Here is an 8,760-nt window from a genome sequence, read left to right on the forward strand (position 1 = left end):
ATTACCAAATCTTACATATCCTCCATCATAATCTTCTAATTTAACACACTTGAGTTTGTCACCTGTCATGTGATGTGAACATCCACTATCTATGATCCAAGAATCATTTTTACTTATGTGAGATATTAGGGCTTTTTCTTCATACCTTTCTTCATCTGATCCATCTTTGATAGCCACATAAACTACTTCCTCTGTATTAGTTTCATCATATTTTTCATCATTGGATTCCTCATCGGCTATTAGGCGTGACTTTTTATCTCTCCTTCTGAAGTCTCAGTGACCTTTGTAATGATTATCTTTCTGTCTGTCATCTCGGTAATCTCTCTTTTTAGTAGATTCTTTGTCAAGATAGTTAGAAGCCATATGTCCTATCTTATCACAATTGAAACATTTCAAAGCTAGTTTTCCTTTATACTTACCTTTGCCTCTCGGTAACTTTCTGGCTAATAATGCTTCAAACTCTTCTCATTTCTTGATTTCCTCATACAGTTTGTGCACTTTTTCCATATGCTTACGAAATATTTCACTTGCTCCACTGTGATCCCCTTCAGAGTACTTACTCATTCTATCATTGTAATCATTAGATTCATCAATATGAAAAGAACTGAATGCAGATTCAACTTTATTTACCGAAGACCCATTGTTATAAAAACTACTTAGCTCAAATGTACGTAGCTTATCGATAGTAGAATCTAAAGAAATTGGCATATTGGGTACAGACCTCAATTCATTGATTGTAGAGACTCGGATTGCATAAGCTGGTAGAAGGGTTCTCAATAACTTATTTGTTACATCCTTTTCTTCAACAGTTCCACCTGCTCCTTTAATTTGATTGACAATCTCCTTTAGTCTTGTACTGTACTGGGTTATGTTCTCAGCTTCATTCATCCTCATAGATTCAAGTTGTCCTCTTAGACTATCCACTTTTGTTCTTTGAACATGTTCATCATCGCCATACACAAATATGAGTTTTTCCCACATTGCTTTTGCATCACTGCAGCCTTCTAGATCATTAAACTCTAAGTCGATCAATGCTGATGATATTTCAATCATTGCTTGAATGTGTTCTTGCTTTGCCTTTATCTCTTCCATTATCAATGGATAGGTGCTTGGTGTAATGAAATCATTCTCTAGATAATATGTTGCATATTCTCCAACTCCTGGTAAATACAACTTCATCCTTTTCTGCCATGTAGAGAAACTCGATTTGTTCAGCTTTAGTGCATCCCTCTTATACATCTTTGGATCTTTGCCTCAAGTACCTTTAAACTTTTCTTCTGGAGTCCAAAGCTCTAATACCAATTGATAGTTCTGATATTAATAGTAAAGTACAGATGCCAAGCTAACAAGATGAGAGGGGGGAGGTGAATCATACAAACTTAATCTTCCATAAAATCAATAGATTCAACCTCACTAACATATACTTCAGCAATGTAACCAAAAATTGCTAAACATGCAAACACATAAACATAATCATCATACCACATTTAACACCAGATTTAACGTGGAAACCCAAATAGGGAAAAACCACTGTGGGATTTCGGACCAACTAAGAAATATACTCTTCTAGAGTATGCTCGGTTAAAAGCAAATCCTATTAAAGATTACAAACACATTGCTAGATGTGACCCGGTTAAGGGATTTCCCTCAGATCTGTTAGGATCTTCACTTTGTTAGAAGTGAACTTGTCAAAGGATTTCAAACACTCATTTAGAATGTTACCTTGCTAGAGAGTTTACAAATAAGACTGTTAAGTCCACTTGGTTAAGAGATTTTCTGTCACTTTACAAAATAACAGTAATAAACTATATCTGCAACTTCACATCTAAAATGCTAAAGCAGATTCTTATTTGCCCAATACTTCTTAGTCATAGGACTTATCTTGTCCATCTGCTGGGCTCTATACTCTATTAATCAAAGGGGTCTTCAAGCTTCTATGCTCGATAATCACTATGTAGCATCCCCATGCTTACATTTGCCCGCATACATTGTTTATCAACAATTCCTTATTTATAAACAATTTGCTAACTGTCGAATCTTCTTGATCACATTTCCCATGATCAATCATAGCCATCAGATCTTCAAACTTGACTAGGTTCAATGTATCCTTCGATCTGAAAATGTTTTACCTTGCCTTGGAACTTGCATACATTTCTTGGAACTTGTGCTAGGGTATTACGGTTCAATCTAAGCTATAGATCTTCCTGCTGATCTTTCAACGTCGTAGATTCTTAATAGACTGCATGCATGACATACCAATCATTTAATCAACTCTAGCTCATCAACTTCCTTCATTAAATAATGATTTTAATCATCCAATGCATTATGTTACTGTTCGGTTGTAACTTGGTAAATACTAAACTTTACTCGGTAGATATTCTGCCTTCATTAACTGATAGCAATAACCTTTGGGTTTATCGACTAGGTTCCTTAGGGTTTACTGACTAGGTTCTTTGCTCAGTGACATAGTATAGTATTAACCTTACAATTAACAATATATGTAGGATATCAAAACAATATAAACATCATGATCTCATCATTGTCTAACTTGGTAATAGTTTCCCATTGAGTAACTTATTCCTCCCCTTATTCATCATATTCTTTCTGTGTCTTTTACCGACATCTTAATTCTCTTCAAAACAATCTTCTCAAGATATGGCAACATCATACTGAATCTAGAAAATTAATTTCTTGACATCAATGACAAAATAATGTTATTAAGATAGTAAATATCCTTAATCAGTTATATCCATAATCATCAACAACCTTTTCAATATCCTCATTGAAATGTCAACAATCTCTCATTGTAATTGGAATACCAACACATATGACCCTTTAGAACACCATATGGTGTTGTTATGGGTCATTGGTCTCATGATGGGCCATATGGCATCCTTTGACCCCTTAGGACACCATATGGTGTTGTAATGTGACTTATGGTGTCTTAAGGGGTCATATGGTGTCCTAAGGGGTCACAAGACACCATATGACATCTTAGGAAACAATACGATCTCTAATGACACCTAAGGGGTCATATGGTGGGATAATAAAATGATATATTAAATTTAAAGTTATGAATAGAACATCATACAATAGAACATCAGTAGTTTAGTTTTGATATAGCTAAGTTAGACCATTGTCAGCATAAGAGAGACTCCAAGCGAACAAACAATGAGGCTTCGCTAAAAAGCAAGTGTAAGAGCTTGACCTAACCCTAAGAGTACTGCCTAAGTTCTAAAACATATGATGCTATTAAATTTTCAAGGTTCTAGGACTAATCTCGATTGTGACTATAGGAATTGCACACTTGATTCATTTCATGGGTATGTACCGTTCCAAGCCATTTGACAAGTGATGATCATCATATACTACCACTGCCATGCATACAATAAACTTTAGTTTCTTTAGGTGACAGGCGTTGTGTAACAACATGAGAACTCTCGCATACCCACCACTATCATTCTCTAGGACATCATTTGTGTTACTCTCCCTCTTTCTCTTCCTACTGGTTGTTTTCTTCTGAAAAATATATTGCAGGTACTCTGACTCATCATGTTTCTTTGTTGACATTATTTTCTACATCTGCTCTGCTCATTAAAAACACATTTGAGATGAATATGGCTATAGGTTTCCTTGTTTGTCATGGTAATGCATCTGTGGTTCAATTTCAAATCCTATTCCTCCTATTCAATACACACACACAAATCCATCAATCAATTTTCTTAGGAGAGAATACATGATAAAAATCAACGAGGAAGCTGCAGACAAGAAATAAACTCACTTACTTCTATAGAAGTGCAAACACAGTTGTAGTGGGGTATGGAGGGAGGGAGGGAGACAAGAAGAGAAAGAGGGATGGGGTATGGAGGAAGGGAGAAGGGGAGAGAGGAAGGGATGGGGTATGGAGGAAGGGAGAAGGGGAGAGAGGGAGGGAGAGAGAGGGATGGGGTATGGAGGAAGGGAGAAGGGGAGAGAGAGAGAGAGAGAGAGAGAGAGAGAGAGAGAGAGAGAGAGAGAGAGAGAGAGAGAGAGAGAGAGAGAGAGACCTTGTATGCGTTTGAGAGTGGGAGACAATACACTTATATGTGTATATATATACTTAATATATATATGTTTATACACATTATATATACAATATCATATTATACATATATTATATGTATATACACATATTATATATAAAATATCATATTATACAATAGCCCATACATGTTGTTTATAGTAAAAAGAGTATCTCGTATGCACTTTTTAAACCATAAGTACCTCGTACACGCTTTTGACTGTTTAGACTTGGAAATAGGCCTGGATGACAAATCTACGGTTTGGAAGTTTGATTTCCCTCTAGTTCTCTCATTTTTTACGTGTTTTATTTTATCAACTTGGTTTATCGACTTTGTCATCATCAGGTTTACACTTCATCAAGTGGGTATTTCTAAAATTGCCACCATATTTTCACCCATCTTTTGAGCTTTCTAACCAGATAATGTTTTTTCAATTTGAACAACAATAAGATATTATTATTGAATTTCTTTTACCAGTGTCTCCATAGTTCTCACAAACATAGGTGCACCATTTTTTTAATAACTTTTGATATACTTATCCAAATTTAAAGAACTTTATATATTATTGTAGTGCACTTGATTCTTTACAATTTAAAAAATAAAATTGTATTTTCAATTTGTTTAGTGCAACTTATGCTTCACGCACAAACAGGTACCTAATTTTCATGATGTGCTCGATTGGAAAAATCATAAAAAAAAATACTCAACAAAAAATTACAAAAAAATACACATCTTCTAGTGCTCACTCTTAACTATCTTTCTGCCAAAGGATTTGTCAAAATTTTAAAATTTAACTATGACTTTTTTGATGCGCATGTCAAACACTATGTTATGTTTTTCAGAAAAAATCAAGGTCTATTTTTCATGCATGAAGGATTTGACCCCCTTAATCTTATCCAATTTTGAAAAAGTTTAGTAGTTTGGAAACTAGATTCAGAGTACTACAATATTTGTTCTTTGATTATCTTCATATCTTGAGTGGATGACTTTCAAATTTTGCCTCCAAGTTCAGGTTCACCTGATTTTAGAAAAAAAGTGTCCACTTATACCCCCTTTTTGACCACCATCTTTGTGCACTTACCCCTATCCAATAACCCAAGCTTGTAGCCTTTGCCCAAGATAAAGCCAGTGAAGACTTGCTAAAGTCACATACTGAGGATAATGAGCTCATATCCATGGATACAAGTGTGCTGGAGAAAATTGTGTCATCTTTCTAGCTTGATATGTTGACTCACCTTCTGGTAAGCTAAGAAATATTCTAAAATCAATGGATTCTCATTTTGTATCTTTAGAGAAACCTGCCAAAGAAAAGGTTCTTAGCCAATTCAATGCTATGTGGTTAAGGACGGTTTTGAGAATGGTTGAAGGTGATAGGGCTAGTTTGATTTAGGGTATGAAGGGCATTCAAGAGGTACTGTACGAAGGAGGTAAAATCTACAAGTCATGTCTTCTATAAATGCCTAAGTTCATAATTGAGATTGATAAGAAGATCAAAGAATGCGAAGGGCAATTAGTTGATATATCTCAATCTTATGTCCCTCAATCAATTTTTGCTAGCAATTTTGAAGCTCAGGTGATGGCTCTACTTGACAAAATAAAGAGCCTCAATCAGGAAAAAGATAGAGTAGTTGGTAGAGTGGGAGAACTAAGGAACTTAATCACTCCCCAGTTGGATACTTTGCCTAGCAGTTAACAAGATGCTATGAATTCTCTAAATAAGAGTGTTCTTTCAAACCTTAGAGGAGTAGATATGCATGCCTAACTGTTTAGTGCTCTTATCAATATTTTGGAGAAATAGAAGAAAGGTTGGGATGACCACTTGCAGTCTTTAAAAAACATTTTTGCAAACATGTTTAAATTTTTATAAGTTATTGAGTATACCCTTGTACATAAATTTTCATAGATACCTACGTTTTCCATTGATGTCAAAAGGGGAGAGAGAGAAATAAAAAATGGTGTATATTCTTAGGGGGACCTTGTTGAGTTGTTGAGTTGATATATTTTTGTAGTTTTGGAGTTTTGCAATGTATGTTAGTTTTGGTCTAACAATGTCATTTTTCATCAAGCATTGCCATCAATGCCAAAGGAGGAGATTGTTGGAAAGAGACATTATACTGGTTGAGTTAAGTGCTTAAGGAATATTTTGGGGTTGTCATTGATGACAACTCTGATAAAAAATTCACATATGCTATATACAGAATTTTTCTACCGAAAGTTTGATATCAATTTTGCTTAAGTCTGGAAGGTGGAATACCAAGTATAGGTACATTGAGAATAACTCAATTTTGGTTTCAGTGGAAGATATAGTCGATTGGATGTTTGAGATAGTTTAATTTGCAATTCTTAGTCTCCTACAAAGTTCCCTAAAACTTTGTGTGGTGCTAGACTAACCCTTTTGTGTTTATTTTTGTTGTGTCAGTCCATGCATTGGTTATGAAATCACCTTGGTTCCTCATACCCTGCTGCTCATATACAATTCTAAATTAAAATAAGTGCTTCTTGAATGCTAACCCATTTCCAAGGGTGCTCACACTCTGTCATCATTTCATGCAGATCATTTGTTGTATTTGCAGTCACTCCTCTTTCTTATCTATTTTCACTTTTAGGCTTGATTACCTATTCCTCTGTCTACCTGGGGCATTTTTCTTGCTCTTTGTTCTTTGAGTCATTGGTGTCTTATTGTCTTTGTACTGACACTATTTTAGTGCTATCACAAAGAGGTGGAAAATGTAGACAGCTAAATTTGACTAATTTAATTAATTGAATTTAGCTATCTCAAGCACCTTTAATTAAGTAATTACACATTATTTAATTAATTAGTGTCTCTGCCCTCTAGGTAATTAATCTTATTAATTATTCTATAGTCCCCCTTTAATTTTCATTATTTGACAACCATAAATCAATCAGTTAATTAAATTTGACCCTTTTCTTCTATTAACTATGTCAAATTTTGCAATTTGATTATTTTTCATATTGACTTTTTCCTCTCAAATTCTCTCATAGAATTAATTAATCCTATTTCCCCACATGTCTCCTAACTTTAACACTCATCAAACTCTTCCTCTATCCTAACCCACCTAGCTAACCATAGGTTTTAGTCAACCTTATCCCTTGGCCTTCACCATATGTGTGCACATTCCCAAAATATCTCAAATTTCCTAAATTTGGGAAAGGTCTTTGAATTTGGGGAAATTTCCTAAAATGTGCTAAAATATCTTAAATATCCTACAACATGGGAATATCATTGTTTTGTAATCTCTTTTGGAATACAACCTTCCAATTTGGGTATCTTACTCCCAAATGGACATGTGTCATCAGTGACACATTGGTGTAGGAACACCTAGGAGCTTAGGTGTGGTCAACATGGACAAATTTAAAATTTTGTTAGTTTTTATGTTATTTCACATAAATAAGGCCATTTGAGGCCATTATGATGCATTTGGACCTGATTGGGCAAGTTTGGGGTTCATTGGTGGAAAAATGTAAAAATTGTCAAAAGTTGTCAATCTTGTCAATAACAACTTTTGTATTTTTTATGACAACTTCTAAAACAAGTGATTACAAGTTAGTTTTGGGTGGTTGGTGGTTGTAACTATTGTGAAGAGACATTGCTTGGGTAATTAGATGTTTTCATTGATGGGAACTAATGCTAATGCACCCATCCGCATTTCATGATTTATTCACACCGGAAGACAAATTAAGTTTTGCTTAGGTCCGGTGAGATATAATAGGACATCTGGTAATATATAGAAATTTGGTTGGCGTTTTGCTTCTATTGAATGTTTTGGGTTGCGGATCTGTGGGAAAATTTATGGACATGTTATCTAGCATATTCTAGGTTTGTTGCCTCTGGTGTTGATTCGAGAGTGACTTAGAAGGTCCGGTGTATAGGCTTTTGGATAGCATAGTGTTAATCAGCAGCCTCGTGCGGTTAATAATTGTGTGGATTATGTGGATTGGTTTTGTTGGTTGATTTTGTGATTAAGGATGATCAACTGACGTATGGGAAGCATGTAGACAATTCTTTTTTGTCCGCATATGGATTTGAGTCGGATTGAGATGACTTGGTATAATGTTTCATTATTTGTACCGTGTTCTTTAAGCCAACATGTAGAAGACCTAATTTGATGTTGTGGATATAAAATACCAGTGGATATGATCATTTTGGATACTGGTAGTTGTGTGGAAAGTTTTTATGAGTGATTGTGCGCAGTTTCACGTGCACAAGTAAAGACTTAGTGCTATGGAATATAGCAGAACAACAAAACTAAGCAGTGTAGAAAAGCAATGTAAGATTGAGTATTTTGAGATTAACCAAAATTGTTTCCAAGAATTTGTAATTGTTATTCATTAGTTCATTATTTCTTGTAATCATTGTAAATGATTGTAAGGTAGGGAGCCTTCCCAGGTTGTAGCCCTTATTGTAAATTGTGTAGTGAGCTCTAGGCAGTGTGCCTAAATTCATGTGCATTCCGCTTATGTAATATTTATTAACTTCTAACAGAGTATATTAATATTGTGGGTCTCAATACCACTGTGGTTTTTTCCTTTACTAGGTTTCGACATAAAACTCTTGGTGTTATGTTGTTGTGGATATTTTCTTTATGTGTTTGTATCTTTCTTTTGTTGATTTGTATTGGATGGTTGAAGAATCAAATTAATAATGTTAAAGATTGCAGAGGACTGATTCACCCCCCCT

The sequence above is a fragment of the Cryptomeria japonica genome, chromosome 10 (genome assembly GCF_030272615.1).
Source record: "Cryptomeria japonica chromosome 10, Sugi_1.0, whole genome shotgun sequence".
Taxonomy (NCBI): Eukaryota; Viridiplantae; Streptophyta; class Pinopsida; order Cupressales; family Cupressaceae; genus Cryptomeria; species Cryptomeria japonica.